At 35.0% G+C, this 20,766-nt stretch overlaps 1 long non-coding RNA gene across 1 annotated transcript; it reads left to right on the top strand.

Annotated features, from left to right (window-relative positions):
• The first annotated feature begins 402 nt into the window (after positions 1-402).
• On the top strand, positions 403-18,779 carry LOC121395678. The gene is made up of 3 exons (XR_005962619.1): positions 403-5,540; positions 5,812-5,892; positions 15,801-18,779. It is a non-coding gene; the product is annotated as an uncharacterized LOC121395678 (long non-coding RNA).
• The last annotated feature ends 1,987 nt before the right edge of the window (positions 18,780-20,766 follow it).

Raw genomic sequence — 20,766 nt, 5'->3', positions numbered from 1 at the left:
TACACAATAGAAGGAAAGAAATGCAGTGTTTCTTTTGACAGGAGATTCAGAGCAGCACTACTTTGGGGGTTTACTGGTATATTTACATGGACCTTTCTGATAAGGCTTACTTAGTTTTTACCTTTCCTTCTCCTTTAAAAGTAAATCTAAGCACGACTCAAGCATACATTTTCTGTCATTCACTATCCCTTATTTTATCCACATCAATACTGATTTTGGGGCCTATTTATTAAACCTCATTTTTTTTCTGGTAGAGTTTTTAAAGAGGAAAACTTGAATTTTCAGGGAAAGGGGAAAGAAGCAAAAACATTTTTTTTGAGATTTATTATATCTGAAAGTTGCTAAAAATCCAAATCCGAAAATACTCCAGTTAAAACCTGTCGAGATCATGTAGAATTCAATGGCAAATGTCCCTGAAGATGTTTCTTGACATTGTGATCTGCAATGCTTTTTGTCCGATAATCCAATAAATTAGTTGTCATGGAGCACAAATTTGTTGCAACCAACTTTTTCAAGAGATATTGATAAATTTAAATTGATGGGTGGGAGTTAGGTCAACTTTGTTGATTGTTAATAAAAATTTGCAATAAATTTCAGGAGGTACCCCTCTTAAAATTTCTTGAATGTTGAAATTTTTTCAAGAATGTCAATCTTGGGTGATATTTGGACATTTTGTATAATTGATTTATTTCTTTGGAAAAATTCAGTTAATAACATCATCCTCTTATTGTATGTACTTTTTTTAAGCATCAGGGTTTTCTATCACAAAATCAAATGAATTATTTTCTATTGGTGGCAGCTGGGATAAAGATGTTACAAGTGTTGAATAAAAAATTAATAAAATTGTCATGGCTCATAGGGGCCTAATTATTAAACCTCAATTTTTTTTCTGGTCAGGTTTTAAAGGGGAAAAAGTATTTTTTTTAGAGGGGAACAAAACTAAAATTTTTAGATATTTCCTTTAAACCTAAACATAAACTTAAAAAATCTGAATCCGAAAATACTCTAAAACCTGTTGAGGTCATGTAGTAGTTAATTGCATAAGTCCCTGAATACGTTTCTTGACATCTTGATCTGTGTTGGTTTTTGTATCCAATAAATTCAAGTTGTCGTGGCGACAATTCAATAAAGTCAAGTTTTCAGATCAGCAACTCTAAAAATTTGTACGACTCAAAATGAAGCACAATTTTGTTGCTAAGTTTTTTTCAATAATTATTGGTAAATTAAGGGGATTCAGGTTTGGTCGATTTTTTTTTGAGTGAGAAAAAGTAGAATTTTAATAAATACCCCCTACGTGTAACTTTTGCCAAGTACAAATGCTTCACCTACAGGTGAAGATGTATCAACATATACTATGTCAGTATTAGTGGACATTTCCTCTAAAATTTGAAAATATTTGGAATGTTGAGATGGAATCCCATTTTATGGGATGTTGCTGAAAGAGAAGGCAATTTTCTTTTTAACTCTATATGCACATGTTGAAATGTTTTCATCAATGATTTTGCCACCTTCTGCAGGAGATATTAGGAACCAAACTTCATTGATCTCATGTCATTTTTTATTACATAGCTTCCTAGTGTACAATGAGCTGTATGCATTTAGTGTTTAGTTGTTTTTGTCCTAATATATTCAGTAATGTTGTACTGTTTGAGGAATCATACTTTAATATGTTGAAGTGATGAAGGAAATATATTCAAGCTAACTCCAAGAAATGAGTCTTTCTTGCCACTTTTGTGATGACAGCCTTTAACAGTTCTGTTTGGCATTTTGTTTATCTGTAAAATGTGTTAAATTAATATCAATAAGTAAGGGGAATTTTCTTTTAATTTGCAGTAATTTAACATGATATGATTTGAAATGCTGCCAAAAATTCCTATACTCAATTCCCATATAAGTGTTGTTATTCTAAAGAAACCTAACATTAATTATGTGTTGTGATAAAAATACATTGATTTTTAACAGTACCTTTAGATTTTTTGGCAAGATAAAACCACCATAGTTCTGTAAAATAAAAGGTTTATTCATTTTTTTAAAAAAAAGAATTTGAAATATGGTAATATTAATACATATTTATTTATAAAAAGTACATGACTTTTACTGTCAAATTAAAGATAACTGCTTTTCAAAATGTGACATTTTTTATATGTTACATATAAAATCGTATACATAAAAGTCATATATTCAGTTATAACAAATATATAAGCGATTTTTTCAAATTTTTTCACTGTGTGATGCATTGTGCAAATATCCAGTGAATGGAATGTGCTTTAAATTGAATACTGGCACTCTATTTAAGAGGGACATGTGGGTGGAGGCACATAGGTGCAGGGAGTACGTACCAATAATGATTGTACCAATAAAAACACAGTATAGGTTAGTTTTCTACTCTGAAGTTTTCTCAGGTCTACCATAAGACCATCAACTTAATGCCCAATAAAGGCGGAACAAACAAAAATAATTGGTGAACCATTTAGCGATGCACCCAATTCAGCCCTTTTCAGCAGGATCCGAACTAAATCCTTAATATCACGTGTTTCAAAAACAAGGAAGTAAAAACTTTTAATTGCATGCTTTTAGTTTTCACCCTTCCTCGCCCTAATTTGCAAAATGTAAATTTGGTTTTGGATTCAGTTCAGTATTTGGCCAAATCTTTCACAAAGGATTTGGGATAGGGTCGATTCCCAAAATTGTGGATTTAGCTGCATCTCTAAAACCATTTGATGGTAAGCTTCTTGAGGGTGTCTAAACATAGAGACATTAAGATCAACACTTACAACAATATTGCGGTGTACCCAAGTACCTCCATCAAATCAAATGTTTTGGGGGCTTCCCGCCCCATTCGTCAGTGATATAAATATGTACACAAACATGACCCCAACCCGAATGTCCTAAAATACCCATAAACCGCTACCTCCCCCATCATGTTCTTAGCATCTAATGTCAGATGCAAACATGCAGTCCCCGATCTCCATATTGCCAACCAATACCAGATGAATGCTTCCTTCTTGACAACCGGTACTTAATGGTTATGCGCTTTGACAATCCATTTCCTTACTAGTCCAAATGGAAAAATCTGGTGATTTGCTAAGATTAGGTTCATTATATATATACAATCAGACTGATGTACAAACTTACCGTGTTATTTACATTACATCAACTTAATATAAATAACATACATAATTTTGTACATCAGGTAATGATGTACAAAATACAATACCTGGATTTAGGTCTGGCCAATGCTTTATCATTGCGGTTAGCAATAGAATTATAACCAATTTTGAAACTGAAAAATTGTGATTTATATGTTACGGAATTGAATATATGCCCTACAGTCCATCACAGGCTCAAAAAGTCTTACAGCAGCTCCACTGATTGGCAGTGTGGCCCTGTTGTTTTGAAGGTTTGACCACTTTTCTGGGGGTTTTAGGGCCATTTTATAACAGTTTTGCTAATGAAGGTGAAATTGCCCTTTCAGCTGTGAGTCAGTTCCTCAAGAGATGTGCATATCTTAAATTGTTACAATTGTATCAGTGCAAGTGCTGAATATTTACTCTCTGCCAAAAGCCTCTCAAAAGCTGTCAAAATCAGGACTTTCCTGCAGAAAGTAGGACAGTTGAGAGTTATGGATTAATGAATAAACCATGCAAATTAGAATTTCACTTACCAAGCAACTAGCCCTCTGGCATTAATCCTAGATGAAAGCTGTCAAAAAGGCGTGATTACTGCAGAATGTATGCATTATGACAACTTCCAGGGAAGCCAGAGTTAACATGTATTAACTCGTAATGCGTTGGTGGGAGTCGCAGACCACCTGCACATTTATCGAATGAGTGTGTTTTCTGTTGCAAAATTGCTCTCCGCATAGGTGAAATGGGGTGAGCTGTATGGGCCTGCAGTCTATAGCTTCCAGGCAATTAGGCATCCCACCCAAGCAGTAGAATCCAGTCTTCACTTTCTGCCACTCAGAAGATGTGGGAAAGCATATTAGATGTGAGCCCTACTTAAATATAGCATTTAATACTGGATTTAGCATTCTGGCAAAACTGGGATGACTTATCCCAATCATACATGAGGCATATGGTTGGAAATTGCCGGTAGCACAAACATTTAAAAATGAAAGCAGACTTACAATGCCTGGTATTACTTGTGATCTTCCTGTCAATGGTTCCAATTCATTTGCGTTGTGAATTCTGCTTGGAACTGATAAAGCTGTTTAAAATTCAGAAAATTCTACACCGCTCTTTTCTCTGCCCTGTCAGCAAAGGCTACAGGAACCGGAAATAATGATGGGTAAAAATAGAAATGATTTATAGGGAAATGTCCTGCCTCTGAGAATTTTCTGGCGAAAACTTATTTAACTGCCACTTCAAAGGTTGTGATAAATTGCAAATATTATGGTGACATATTTATCTTTGGGCCACTTCACTGAATAGTAAACTTTCCGCTAAGTCATTACGTTGCATTAATTCCAGTGAGTGACGATCAAATAATTCTATGACGAAATATTAGCACGTACATTTATCTTCCTGACTCCTTAAAGGCAATTGGATTTACCCCCAGCATCAATGTATTTCTATTCAATCAGCTTTTATATCCTAAGAAAGGTGAGAAGACCTCTTTGAAGCCCAGTCCAATCTGCTTCAATGAAGGAAAATTTCTTCCTGACTCCTTAAAGGCAATTATACTTACTCCCAGGATCAAGGTATCTCTTTTCAATCTGTGTTTATATCCCAAGGAAGCTGAGAAGACCTCTTTGAAGCTCGGTCCAATCTGCTTCAATAGAGGAGAAAAATCTTCCTGGCAATCAGATTTACTTCCAGGATCAAGACATCTCTATTCAATCTGTCTCTATATACCAGAAATGTGAGAAGACCTCCTAGTATTAATGCATTTCCATTTAATCAGCTTTTATATCAGAGAAAGAAGAGAAGACCTCTGAAGCTCAGAACAATCACCTTCAATAAAGAAAAAATCTTCTTGATTCTTTAAAGGTAATCTGATGTATTGGCAGGATCAATGACTCTTCATTTAATCAGTACCATTCAAATCAGTTTTATATACTGATGAAATTGGAAAGACCTCTTTGACGCTCAGTCCAATCTGCTTCAGTATAGAAAAATTTCTTCCTGAATCCTTAAAGTGATATTGACAGGTTATCGCTAATATCTTCTTTGTATAGTTTAGGCCATTTTATATATTGGTCCCAATTTTTTTTATTATAATCACTGTTAAATAATGTTTGCAATGCCTACATTTTTCTTGATTTATTTCCATCAGAAACCACGACCTCCCTAAAGCTAACAATGATGTAGACCCTACTCTCCTCTGGAGAGCCGTTGCTTGACACGCATGCAGACAGCCTGCCCTTACACTGCATGCTGCTCCTTTGAAGTCATGTGATCTTCACTTGTCTAATCAGCCTCACTCCTCGTGATATCTCAGTCTTCAGCTGTTTGAAGAAGGAGCTGGAGGACTCGTGCACTTGCTGTGGAGAAAGGAATTCACGGCACAGCCTTAAATCAAACTTACTACAAAAGCATGTAAGTTTATCTTCATGGAGGACAAGAAGAGAGGGGGTAGGTGGGGTGAGATAAGGAGCTTCATTTGCCAGCTCGTCTCTGTAGGTTTATCTTCACAGAGGAGGAGAAGGGAGGGGGTGGCGTTACAATGTAAGCCAGTACAGGCATTTCCTATTGGATGCCTATGTCACATGATGCAGCGTAATGACGTCACGTGAGCATGAAGCATTAAGGGCAGAAGCGTTTCGAGTCAACAGATGCTTCAGATTGGCTGTTTTTTTTTTTTAACCAGGAGGCGTTGGCAGCAGGAAGCATGGAATGGAAGATCCAAAATGGCTACCTCAAAGGCAAAACTCAAGATCGGCTCATATAGGTAACAGAATCACCGATTAAAAAAATTATCAGCAGAGTAGGCATACAGCATTACTAAACAACTGGCAACATGATAAAAAAAAGATAGGTGTCAGAATCGCTTTAAAGGCAGTCAGATTTATTCCCAGGATGAATGCATCTCTATTTAATCAACTTTTATATCCTGAGGAAACTGAAAAGACTTCTTTGAAACTCAGTCCAATCTGCTTCCAAAAAGAAAAAAATTCTTCTTGACTCCTCAGAGGCAATAAGATTTACTCCCAGGATCAAGGAATCTCTATTCCATCAGCTTTTATCTATTCCATCAGATAAGCAATCTGATGTATTGGCTTTTTATTTAATCAGGGCCATTTAATAGGTGTTTATATCCTGAAAAATGTGAAAAGACGTTTTTGAAGCTCGGTCCAATCTGCTTCAATAGAGGAAAATGTATTCCTGACTCTTTAAAGGTAATTTGATGTATTGGCAGGATCAGGATCATTTATTTAGTTTTTTTATATTCTGAAGAAGGTGAAAAGACCTCTTTAAAGCTTGGGACCGTAGAACAATTGGACAGGCACTCAACGGAACAATCCTCCACACAGATGTGTAAAGGAAATGTATTTAAAGCTTAGTCCAATCTGCTTCAATAGAGGAAAAATTATTCCTGACCCCTTAAAGGCAATTGGATTTACACCCAGGATCAAGACATCTCTATTCAATCTGTGTTTATATACCAAGAAAGGTGAAAAGACCTCCTGGATCTGGACCATCTCCATTCAATCAGCTTTTATATTGGAGGAAGGGGGGACAACTTATTTGAAGCTCAGTCCAATCACCTTCAATATAGGAAAAATCTTCCTGACTCTTAATCAGTTTATATATCCTGATAAAGGTGAAAAGACCTCTTTGAAGCTTGGTCCAATCTGCTTCTAAAGAGGAATATTCCTTCCAGACTCTACAGGTAATCTGATGTATTGTCAGGATCAATTACTCCTCATTGAATCAGTTTTTATATCCTAAAGAAGGTGAAAATACCTCTTTGAAGCTTGGTCCAATCTGCTTCAATACAGTTAAAATTCTTCCTGACTCCTTAAAGGCAATCGGATTTGCTCCCAGGATCAATGCATCTCCATATGATCATCTTTTATATCCCGAGAAAGGTGAGAAGACCTCTTTGAAGCTTAGTCCAATCTGCTTCAGTAGAGGGAAATTTCTTTCTGACTGCTTAAGGCAATCTCATTTACTCCAGGATCAATGCATCTCCATTCAATCAGCTTTTATATCTTGAAGTAATTGAAAAGACTTCTTTGAAACTCGGTCAAATCTGCTTCAATAGAGAAAAATTTCTTCCTTACTACTTAAAGGTAATCTGATGTATTGGCAGGATCAAAGACTCTTCATTTAATCAGGACCATTTAATCAGTTTTTATACCTGAAAAAAGTAAAAAGACCTTTTTGAAGCTTGGTCCATTTGCTTCAATAGAGGAAATTTTCTTCCTGACTCCTTAAGGACAATCGGATTTACTTCCAGGATCAAGACATCTCTATTCAATCTGTGTTTATATACCAGAAAGGTGAGAAGACCTCCCAGTATTAATGCATTTCCATTAAATCAGCTTTTATATCAGAGAAAGGGGAGAAGACCTCTGAAGCTCAGTACAATCACCTTCAATAAAGAAAAAATCTTCCTGATTCTTTAAAGGTAATCTGATATATTGGCAGGATCAATGACTCTTCATTTAATCAGTACCTTTTAATCAGTTTTTATGTCCTGAAGAAGGTGAAAATAACTCCAAAAATTCTTCCTGACTCTGTACAGGTAATCCGATGTACTGGCAGACTCCTCATTTAATCAGTTTTTATATCCTGAATAAGGGGAAAAGACCTCTTTGAAGCTTGGTCTAATCTGCTTCAATAGAGGAAAAATTCTTCCTAACTCTTTACAGGTAATCCATGTATTGGCTGGATCAATGACTCTTCATTTAATCAGTTTATAGCCTGAAGAAGGTGGAAATACATCTTTTTTTTTTTTCACAAATGTTTTTATTTTTTTCAATATGCATATAAGAAAAAAAAGAAACAAAAAGGAAAATAAAATAAGGTAAACAGTCAAGTACAGATTCGAGTGTCATAAAGCAAAGATAGACAATAATAATCTAAAATCTAGTCAAGTGATCAGGAAAAGGGGGAAATGGATAGGTATACCCCTAATTGTAGACATTGAAAGTTACTCACGATGGTATTACCTGTAGACGATAAGACAGAGCATTAAGGGAAATACATCTTTGAAGCTCAGTCCAATCTGCTTTAGTAGAGGAAAATTTCTTGCTTGCTCCTTAAAGGCAATTGGATCAATCTCCATTCAGTCAGCTTTTATATCCTGAGGAAATTGAAAAGCCTTCTTTGGAAATCAGTCCAATCTGCTTCAAAAGAGAATAAAATTCTTCTTGACTTTGAGGCAATGATATTTACTCCCAGGATCAAGGAATGTCTGAGGTGAGAAGACCTCTTTGAACCTCAGTCCAATCACCTTCAATAAAGGAAAAATTTTCCTGACTCTTTAAAGGTAATCCTACTTTATCTATTGGCAGGATCAATGACTCTTTATTTAATCAGGACCATTTGATATATTTTTATATTCTTAAAAAGGTGAAAAGACATATTTGACGCTTGGTCCAATCTGCTTCAATGCAGGAACAATTCTTCCTGACTCCTTAAAGGCAATCGGATTTGCTCCCAGGATCAATGCATCTCCTTATGATCAGCTTTTATATCATGAGGAAGGTGAGAATACCTCTTTGAAGCTCAGTCCAATCTGCTTCAATAGAGGAAGATTTCTTCATGACTCCTTAAAGGCAATCGGATTTGCTCCCAGGATCAAAACATCTCTATTCAATCTGTGTTTTTATACCACTAACGGTGAAAAGACCTCCCAGTTTCCCATTTAATCAGCTTTTATATTGGATGAAGGGGAGAAGACCTCTTTGAAGCTCAGTCCAATCACCTTCAATAAAGGAATTTCTTTACAGGTAATCTGATGTATTTGCAGCATCACTCACTCCTCATTTAATTTGTTTTCAAATCCTGAAAAAGTTATAAATACCTCTTTGAAGCTTGATCCAATCTGCTTAAATAGAGGAATATTTCTTTCAGGCTCTTTAAAGATAATCTGATGTATTGGCAGGATCAATCACTCCTCATTAAATCAGTTTTTAATCCTGAAGAAAGTGAAAAGACCTCTTTGAAGTATGGTCCAATCTGCTTCAATACAGGAAAAAAATCTTCCTGACTCCTTAAAGGCAATCGGATTTGCTTCCAGGATCAGTCCATCTCCATTTAATCTGATTTTACATCCTGAGGAAGGTGAAAATAGAGGAAAATGTAGTTTTGACTCCTTAAAGGCAATCAGATTTGCTCCTAGGATAATGCATCTCCATTCAATCAGCTTTAATATCTTGAGGTAGTTGAAAAGACTTCTTTGAAACTAAGTCCAATCTGCATCAATAAAAATGTCTTCTTGATTCCCAATAGGCAATGAGATTTACTCCCAGGATCAAGGAATCTCTATTCCATCAGCGTTTATATCCCAAGGAAGGTGAGAAGATGAGAAGACCTATTTGAAGCTCAGTCAAATTACCTTCAATAAAGGAAAAATTCTTCCTGACTAAAGGTAATCTGATGTATTGGCAAGATCAATGACTCTTCGTTTTATCAGGAACATTTAATCCGTTTTTATACCCTGAAAAGGGTGAAAATACCTCTTTGAAGTATGGTCCAATCTGCTTCAATAGAGGACAATTTCTTCCTGACTCCTTAAAGGCAATCAAATTTACTCCCAGGATCAAGACATCTCTATTCAATTTGTGTTTATATACCACGAAAGGTGAGAAGACCTCCCAGTATCAATGCATCTCCATTTAATCAGCTTTTATATTGGATGAAGGGGAAAAGACCTCTTTTAAGCTCAGTCCAATCACCATCTATAAAGGAAAATTTCTTTCTGATCTGATGTATTTGCAGCCTCACTCACTCCTCATTTAATTTGTTTTCAAATCCTGAAAAAGGTGAAAAGACCTTTGAAGCTTGGTCCAATCTGCTTTAATAGAGGAATATTTCTTTCAGACTCTTTAAAGGTAATCTGATGTATTGGCAGGATCATGACTCCTCATTGAATCAGTTTTTAATCCTGAAGAAAGCGAAAAGACCTCTTTGAAGCATGGTCCAATCTGTTTCAATACAGAAAAAATTCTTCCTGACTCCTTAAAGGCAATCGGATTTGCTCCCAGGATCAGTCCATCTCCATTTAATCTGATTTTACATCCTGAGGAAGGTGAAAAGATCTTTGAAGCTCAGACCAATCTGCTTCAGTAGAGGAAAATGTATTTTTGACTCCTTAAAGGCAATCTGATTTACTTCCAGGATAATGCATATCCATTCAATCAGCTTTAATATCTTGAGGCAGTTGAAAAGACTGAAACTCAGTCCAATCTGCAACAATAAAGAAAAATGTCTTCTTGATTCCCAATAGGCAATGAGATTTACTCCCAGAATCAAAGAATCTCTATTCCATCATCTTTTATATCCCAAGAAAGATCAGAAGATGAGAAGACCGCTTTCAAGCTCAGTCCAATCACCTTCAATAAAGAAAAAAATCTTCCTGACTACTTAAAGGTAATTTGATGTATTGGCAGGATCAATGACTCTTTGTTTTATCAGGACCATTTAATCCATTTGTATACCCTGAAAGGGGTGAAGTATGGTCCAATATGTTTCAATAGAGGAACATTTCTTCCTGACTCCTTAAAGGCATTCGGATTTACTCCCAGGATCAAGACATCTCTATTTAATCTGTGTTTATATACCAGAAGGGGGAGAAGACCTCTTTGAAGTTCAGTCCAATCACCTTCAATAAAGGAAAATTTCTTCCTGTCTCTTTCAAGGTAATCTGATGTATTGGCAGGCTCAATCACTCCTCATTTAATCATTTTTATATCATAAAAAAAGTTTTAAATGACCTCTTTGAGTTATGCACTTATATACAATTTCTAATAACATAACTGTATCTTTACAAACGTGAAATCCTTTGTTTAGATGTGCTGGACTTTCAATAAAAATATTTTCGGAAAAAAAAGACCTCTTTGAAGCTTGGTCCAATCTTCTTCAATAGTGGAATATTTCTTCTATACTATTTAAAGGTAATCTGATTGGCAGGATCAATCACTCCTGATTTAACCAGTTTATATGTCCTGAGGAAAAGTGAAAATACCTCTTTGAAGCTTGGCCCAATCTGCTTAAATACAGGAACAATTCTTCCTGACTCCTTAAAAGCAATCGGATTTGCTTCCAGGATCAATGCATCTCCATATCATCAGCTTTTATATCCCGAGGAAGATGGGAAGACCTCTTTAAAGCTCAGCCCAATCACCTTCAATAAAGGAAAAAATCTTCCTCTCTCTTTAAAGGTAATCTTATGTATTAGTAGGATCAATGTCTCTTCATTTAATCAGGACCGTTTAATACGTTTTTATATCCTTAAAAAGGTGAAAAGACCTCTTTGAAATTCGGTCCAATCTGCTTTAGTAGAGAAAACCATTTCTTCCTGACTCAAAGGCAATGAGATTTACTCCCAGGATCAAGGAATCATTATTCCATCAGCTTTTATATCCCAAGAAAAGTGAGGAGACATATTTCAAGCTTGGTCCAATCTGCTTCATGTCCAATCTGCTTCAAACTGCTTGAGGAAAATGTGTTCCTGACTCTTTAAAGACGCTTTAAAATCTAATGTATTGGAAAGATCAACAACTCCTCCCTTTAATCAGGATTGTTTTATCAGTTTTTATTTACTGCAGAAGGTAAAACTACCTCTTTGAATCTTGGTCCAATCTGCTTCAATAGAGGAACATTTCTTCCTAACTCCTTAAAATATATATTTTGATATATGTTGATAGACATGTGGAAATAAGCAAGGGACTGTAAACAAATATTGCATCAGACATCTGGCATTATGCAAAATCAATTGGAAATAAGGTAGCTGTTGCTAGTAAAATAAAAAATGGTAGAGAGTTAGCCCAGTGTATTACGCCTGTCAAAAATCATCTGTGGTGATCTACAGGTAGATGTGCGGTTTGATAAATAGTCCACAGTTGGAAAGTTAAAAGATAATAACATAGGTGTGAGCATGAAGATATTGATGATGAAATAGACCAGTGATGCCTTTGGTTGAAGAAAGGATCAAATGTTCACTTCAAATATGTGAAGTTGTTGAGAATAGCACTTTAAACATCTTTGTGAATTTTGTCATATTGGAGAATTAGATATATACCATGATAACATGCTCAAATATCGGTCCAAGAGAAACTACTATTTCATGGACAGTATGATTGCAAAGACACAATTATCCGCTATAAAAGGCATTCTTTATCGTGAACAGGCCCACCCACAAGTACTTGATGCATGATTGGAATTTGAAGCCACTGAATGGAATAAAGTAAAATAAAAAAAAGATGGTGATAAAACTGTAAAAAAAACCTGTGACTTTTCCTTTGACAAAGTGCAAGATATTGTCCAATATAAGGCTGGTGAGAAAGATTTTCCTTGGGAATCTGATGCTTCCACCATTTTGTTAACCCAATGCCTGTTTTCAAATTTATATGTATAGATATAGATATATATGACAATTGCAAATTACTAGTTTACCCTGATGTAAAGTTCAATTCATAACCCATAATCGTTATGTATGAAAATATTAAATTTTTTAATTTTTACATTTTTAATCTATTTCTTTATTGTTTTTAAATTTTTAAAATAATCAAAATATAACTTGATCAAAAGTAAACTTATATATGTTGAAATGTTAATAAAAATGACTATAAATTGAAGTTCAAAAGTTTTATTGTAATGTTATTTTTAAATGTATTTTAAAAATATTAAATAAAATATTAAATATTATTGCATAACTTTGTATTTTAATAGGAAACATACATAACACCATAACAATAGTTGTAACCCAAAAAGGAAATTAAGAAAACATTTGCATGAATCATGCTACAGAATTAAAGGGGTTGTTCACCTTTAAATTACATTTTAGTATGATGTAGAGGGTGACATTCTGAGGCAGTTTGCAATAGGTTTTCATGTTTTATTTGTGGTTTTTCAGTTATTTTGATTTATATTCAGCAGATCTCTGGTTTCCAATTTCACTGTGTTTAGAATTAGCCATTCTATAACATACAAAAATTTAATGGAAAGATGGACCACCCCTTTAACAATTATCATATGCCATGTCAATAGCAGGGTTGTACAGAGCCCAGTAAAATCCAACATATCTGCTCTCAGGATCAGGAAAAGTTTTTCTCTCAAGATTGACCACACATACTAGAGTAGGAATTCCTTTTCTCAAAATCCCATGACTCCAGACGCTGTAGGCTTTGCATGCTGCTTTTCTCGTGACTTTAAAAAACAGGTCATATACATTTAATATAAACTTCTTACTAGATATCAATACAACTGGATTAGTCCACCTTAAAGTGAACTTTACTATGTTTTAGAACAACCTAGTCTTAGCAAATTGTCTAATAGTTGTAGAATATTGTAAGAATATTGATAACTACTTTTCATAATGAGCATGTAATTCTGTATGAGTAGTTTTCCCCTGAAAATATGAAAGGCATCATATCAAGGATGTCTTTGTCCAAACACTGCATGTCCTGTTGAAAAGTGCAAGACAAATCCGTTCCTAGATGTTGATGCAGATCCTCTGTTTCCCAGCAACAAGCAGATTCAACAACAGTTGGCATTGGCTGATGGAAAATATTTACACCAATCACTGGTTCCACTCTTCCTTGGTTATCAGTTTGAGATGGTTCTATTGGAGCTTTTTCTTTTTTCTAGCAAGGGCACAATTTCACTAAACAAAAGTCCCAAAAAAGAAAATGGAAAGCATCAGTTATTTACCATGTATAACACTGTCCAAAGTGCAATCAGCACATCAGCAATATTAGCACCATGACTACTGTATGGGCCATTATATGAATAGCCGCAGGGATTCAATGCTTTTTGACTGCTGTTTCATTGTAGTGCGGTCAGTAGGATGCGTTAGAAATGTAGGCGTCCTTAATTCCCACCCCCTACCCACCCCTAACTTGTGAGTAATTTGCATGTACAAATTAGAGTGTGGGAGGAGACGCAGCCCACATTGTGGCCCAAAGGCAGGCAGTAAGGAGTGGGCTGGCCCTTCTGATGCTGGTCTCTGCTTGGAATGATGGGTTTTCTATTCAACACTCCATGTAGAGATCAACAAACAGAGGGGGTTCACGTCCTGTTAAACTAGCAGTAAGTGGCATCACTATTGCACCCCTTAGTGCTATTAAACGTGCACCCCCTGGAGTTGTAAACGCACCCTATATTTATAGAAAATGTATTGAAAAAATACAGTTTTAAAAACTTACCATATCTTCTTTGGATGCGTCTGAGACCATTTGTCCTACATCAGATTTCTCACTTTCTGTTGCCATTGTGTGTCTTTGTTAAAGCTGATGCAATGGAAGCTTATATTAATGGAACTCTTGAATAAATTAAAATATTCCATGTATATAGTAGATAATAAGGTTGTGCACTTGTAAAACAAAGACATGGAATTGCTTTATAACCAACGTGTGAAGTTGAAGTAAAAAAATGTTTTTTTTTTATTGTTTCAACATTTAAAAAGTAATTGGAATTAAGGTAAAATCAATTATGCAAAAAAAGTGTATTGAATTAAATTAAAATATGTGTCGTTTTATTTGGCCTGTTGTTACAAAAAACATAAGCTAATTATATAATAAACAAATATCTAAGGCCTTGATATGCGTGAAATATTTCAACGTGAATGTAAAAATAAGATATTTATATATTAGAGCAAAAAGGACTGGTATTTATTGTAGGGATGCGACAAATCCAGAATTCAGATTCAGCCTGGCTGAACCAAATCCTAATTTGCATATGTTAGTGGCAGGATGGGAAATCACATGAATTTTTGTCACAAAACAACTTTTTCCTTCCTCACCTGAATCCTAAATAGTGGATTTGGTGCATCCCTAATTTATTTTTATTGTTGACATTGACTTTTTTGAGAAAAATTATAGATAAATCGGTTCAGTTCGTGGCAGAGCATTTGATCGAATTAATAGAAAAAAGAGATTAATTTGAGTTTTAGTAAATAACCCCTACTTTATTAAACAAAATGTATTCATTAATAGATTGTTACAGAAAAAGAAAAAATATACAAATATTGTAACTGGGGGAGGAGGAGTACCTGTGTTAGAGAATGGTCTTCTTCCTCTCACTATATTCTGAAGGGCATAATTGCTTTGTCTTGGTTTTGCACGGTTCTAAGCTCTTGTCTCATATTCTTATTGTACAACACTGTTTCCAAAAAGTTGGGACACTGTGTAAAACATAAATAAAAACCTAATTCAATGATTTGCAAATTAATAATAAATCAAAACAGCGCACAGACAATGAGACAAAAGGCTGAGACAATTTTTTTTTTTTAAAAAAATATATGCTTGTTTTGAATTTGATGCTAGCAACATTTCTTACGTTTTTTAATAGGGCCTAGCAAAGCTTGGAAAAGTTGTACATTGCTAAAAAAAAGCAAAAAACATGTCGGCAATTAGCAATGGGTCAATAACTGTGGGGGTTATTTACTAAAATCCAAAGTTATCTCATACTTTTAATTTTAATTTTGTTAAAATAAATTTAATTTACATGTAATGCTGCTGCACTGCAGTGTTCTGAGTGCACATGGACTTTACATACATTTTTCTAGTCTTTACAGCATATTGTTGATAACGTTAATGTTTTATTTTTAACAAATGTAGATTATTTAAAAATGTTTGTATCAATAGAAGGCATAATGTAATTTTATTTATCCTTAATTTTTAACAGTCAATATGCCGAAGTGCATTGTTCGTGAATGCCTACATGGATGTTCATGAAACAGAAAACCATCTAGCATTATTATGCATGTTTTCCCAAAGGACATAAACAAAATAACATCTTGGCTAGTAGCCACAGGTCAAAACTTTGGAAATATAAATGCCTTTGCACAAAAGATACTAAGTGGCAAAAATAATGACCTATATAGACTTTGTTCAGCTCACTTTACAGAAGATTCTTATTTTTGTGAAGGTCAGAATTTTTTTTTAGAAAAAATGCAATACCGAATATATTCACAACTTCAGATCAACCATCTAACTCATCAGCAGACATAAAAGCTCTTCAAACATGTAGTCATACTCAGTCATCTACCACAGAAGCAACCATGCTTGTAACTATTTTCTTTACCAAAAAAGCCAATAGGAAAAAGAAGAAAACAAAAGGATCTTTAGACTGCATAGCAACCAAAGATATTCCAAGACCACAATGTAGAGTTTCACACGTTTCACTGAATTCACTGCAGAAGATCATGTAAGCATTAGCAATGAAGAGATGATTGATTTAGAGAATCCATCAAGTCCTGAAAATAAATCTGATAATGACATAACAGTAAATGACAAAGATGAATCTTTCCTGCCTGAAGAAATCAGTGTGGATAATACAATTGACGATGATGAAAGTGAAAAGTTAGATATTACTATTGATTTTACAGATGTTGGCGTTTCTTTAGAAAACAAAGATCCATTGGATGATAGCACCTTTTTTATTTATAAATCATGTCTGGATAAATTGTTATGGGCTGCACGCTGTGTACATTATATATCTTGTAATTCCTCTATACAGCGACTGAAGAAGTAATTTTCTGGGTCTTTTCTCTCTGTCAGAGCTGTTTGTCAATCCGGTCATCATTTTCATTTACGGGACAGCCATCCCCATAAAGGTAATTTGCATTTTGGCAACATTCAAATGGCTTCTGCAATTTTACTCAGTAGTTCTAATTACTCTAAGGTTTCTCAAACTTATAAATCTTTACCACATTTCTCAAAAAACATTTTACAGATATCAAAATACATTCATGTTTCCAGTAGTTAACTTTCATTGGGAGAAAGAACAGAAGCAGCTTGCTCAGACCTTTACCGGTAAGGCTGACGCACTCTCTGGAGACGGACAGTGCGACATACCGGGTTTTTCTGCAAAATACTGCATATACACATTGATGGAACAGACAATCAAAAAGATTATTCATTTCTGTGTTGAACATTACCTTTGACATCGTCAAACATGGAACCAATAGCATTTGCGAAATCCCTTGTCCAACTTCAAGAGAAAAATGTAATTGTTAAGATGATCTGCACTGACCGCTACTCCTCAATCCGGAAAATCATCAATGAAAAGTATCCAAGAATAAAACATCAATTTGATGTGTGGCATTTTGCTAAATCCCTGAGAACAAAACCGATTGCAGCAAGTAAAAAATAAAATACACTGACATCACAGAGTGGATAACACCAACTATAAATCACCTGTGGTGGTGATAGATGGATCTTCAATTTTTGAACAATTCAAGGAAATAATTACATACACACAGATTTCTGAAAGATCTCTCTTATTTGTCACATTTTTGCCATACTAGTGAATTGGAAGTTTATCACAGTAATTTGCTAAAATACAGATCCAAACGACATCATTATTATATGGATGGGATTATTGTTAGAACCCAAATAGGAGCACTTGACCACAATTTCAATGTCCAAAAACATTAGGCCACAGTTCATATCACTGGTCCTGGGCATGACTCAGTAGGTTCTTTGAGGCACAAATTGGAGTTCAAAAAGTAAAAAAAAAGACTGGGTTGTCAAGTCAATCTTCACTCAACATTCAAACCTTTTTCTCTTTGAAAAATACTCAAGGATATCTATTTGTTTCCTTGTTGGGACATAGATATAGAATGGAGACCAGTTTGTGCTACTTTGCCATTTAATATTGCTCTTAAACCAAGGCCAGACAAGGATGAAGCTGTTGCAAAACAGCTTTTACGTTTTAAACCAATGAATTAATCATCAGGTATGTATTTAGTATTATTAAATAAATTCCATTAAAATTAAGAATCTAAATGGGAGTTAGTGACTCACTAATTTCAATATATAAGGACAATAGAATAAACAAAATGTAATTCTAATATCCATATAAGTGTAGACTTATTTTATCAATTTGAAATAACAAGTGCATTTTAGCAGTTAATGGAAAAATTATTTAGTTATTTCTAATACTGGTGCTGTATACAATGGACATCTAATAATGATTTCTAAAAATGAAAAAGACATTTCACACAAATGCAAACTTAAATCACTGTGGACTTGTCAATTTGCTCAGATCCCTTCACAGTAAAATTACTTGTAGTCAGAGTTGTCATTTAAAAAAAAAAAAATGGCTACAATCTATAGAGTACATCTCTACTGTTTGACGACTTTTGCCCAATGCTCCACTGTATGGTGTAAAGTCGTGTTCATGCACAGAGCAAGAATTTCTGTCATAATGTTGTAGATGTACATGGGTAGGAAGAGATGACTTAAAAGTTAATTGAGATCTTGGCAACTGCTTTATTGATTTAATAAACATAATTGATTTGATATAACAGATTTTAATTTTTTTTCATTAAAGGTCACAGACGTGAGCAACATCATAATTGTCCGAGTCATTGAAGGCCACTTCAATTCCATAATATTTAAATTACTACATGTAGGACTAACTGTGGAAAGCAAGTGGTTCATCTATCATCCAAACATATGTAAAATATGTATATTAACAAATGTGAATAATACTGTATAATGAGCCAAAGGACCCAGGAAATGGAAATATATGATTGGCCCCTAAAGGGTGTAATTTACCCACTGAGAATGCAGCACTTAGATAATTATAGCTCTAGTAATAAATATTTTCTGCTACAAACTCCCATCAGATCCACTCGGCTTTTTTGCGCTTATTTATTAAATTTTCCTGAAAATTTGCTTTGCGGGGAAAAAAAACAGATTTTCCCGCGAAAACTCAGATTTTTGACTGAAAATTCAGAAAACGTCGGGGTATTGCACAAAACCCAGCGCACATCAAAAAATCATTGTGACTTCTCCCATTGACTTATATGCAACCTCGACAGGTCTGAGATACAGGATTTTCAGATTTGGACTTTTCCAATTGGAGTTTAATAAATAACCCCCTTAGTCTAAATTGCACCGCAGTAACTGCATTTTTTGCATAGTCAAGTGTCAATGCTCAGGCTATCTCAAAGGATATCGTATATCTATTCCTAGTTTTAAGAAAAACATCGGCATGCCTCACATGTGATAACTAGTTTTACAATTTGATCATGGAGACATGCCTAGTGCTGGCTTTAATACTGGATGTTTAGGAGTTGAGTATATATATATATATATATATATATATATATATATATATATATATATATATATATATATATATATATATATATACTTGTCAAGGAGATCCGCACACCAGGATCCTTCATAAAGAAACTTTGGAATGCACAGTGGAATGAGCAGCTCTCCTTGACAAGTATGTATACAATTAAGATCAAGCACCCATTATATGTGAAATGGATTAGAGTGCGGATACACACCCAAACTTTATATATTTATATAAATATATAAACATACTTTGAAAAAGGCTGGTGGTTCAGCTGAAACGTTAGTTGTGCTAATAAAAGTTATTTGTATCCTAAGACCTGCGAGTGCGGTTTCTTCTACCTTTATCTACCTCCTTTGAGGACTGCACCCAGGCACTTATCAGGACTTTTTTCAAGAGTGCCGGTACCCACTCCACTATATAAATATATGTATATTTATTTTGATAAATATATACATAAATATATTCATCCTAGTAAAAGCCCTTAATGTGGGCCAATACATCGGATGAATAAAATGCATCCTTTAAATAAAATGTCATTATTTGAATGATTTACCAGAAACTGAAGTGTGGGTCCATGTGTAGATATTGACACTGACAATAGAGATGGGCAAATTTTTTCACCTTGTTTCGCCGCAGAATTGACGCCCATAGATTTTGTTGTGTGTCAAATAAAAAAAAAAAAAAGACGCGCGTCTTAGACTTTAATGGGAGTCGGCAACAATTCGCCTGTGGCAAATTTTTGGCAAAACGAAATGGGTCAAATTTGCCCATCCCTACATGGGCAAACCCAGCAGATGCTGCATGAAAAACTTCTTGCTTATACAATACTTCCATTTGGCTATGGCAACACTGGACTGTTATTTTGTCTGAAGCTGATAAATGAAGGCTGTGAATTAGTCCCTTTGCTTGAAGTTTACGTTCACGTTAATGTCTGCACTGCACTGGCCGGGTTACAGACACAGCATATTTTAGGGATGGAACTAGTCTTTATATTTTTTGGCATCAAAATCTATTCTGTATGTCTGTACCCTGGCCAAAGCAAATATTTCTGGTACATCCATAGAAAAATGCTGAATCAAGTGTAGGCGTTTGAGTCTCAGCCTACTTTAATATGCAGGCAGAAAATCAGCTCATTGTGGCCGAAGCTATAGACCTTGCGCACACAGAGCATTGACTTCAGTGCCTATTTATTTTTTGCTGGCTGAGGAAAGTGGATAAACTTCATGCCCTATCTACCTTGATCAGCTGCTTTCACTTTCTTGCTGGCAGAGGCAGCAGATTAATGGAGCTGGGACATGGAGTGGATTCACTTTTCTCAGCCTGTTTAAAAAAATTATGCAGAGTGCAGCGAAGACAACACTTTTGTGTGGCCAAGGCCTTAGCTCCATCTTGGTGCAGTTGCATCTTTTCTTTTTTTATCAAATACAATTTGCAAATGCAATAAAACTTTGGGGTTCCTTTTATAGACCCGCGCCACCCCGCCGATGACGTCACAAAAGGGGCAGGGTGAGCAGGCGCATTGTCTATAAAAGAAGAACCCGGAAGTCGAAAG

This window comes from Xenopus laevis, chromosome 7L, assembly GCF_017654675.1.
Source record: "Xenopus laevis strain J_2021 chromosome 7L, Xenopus_laevis_v10.1, whole genome shotgun sequence".
Classification (NCBI taxonomy): Eukaryota; Metazoa; Chordata; class Amphibia; order Anura; family Pipidae; genus Xenopus; species Xenopus laevis.
The sequence above is the reverse complement of the archived record's forward strand: the minus strand, read 5'-3'. Positions and strand labels throughout refer to the sequence as shown.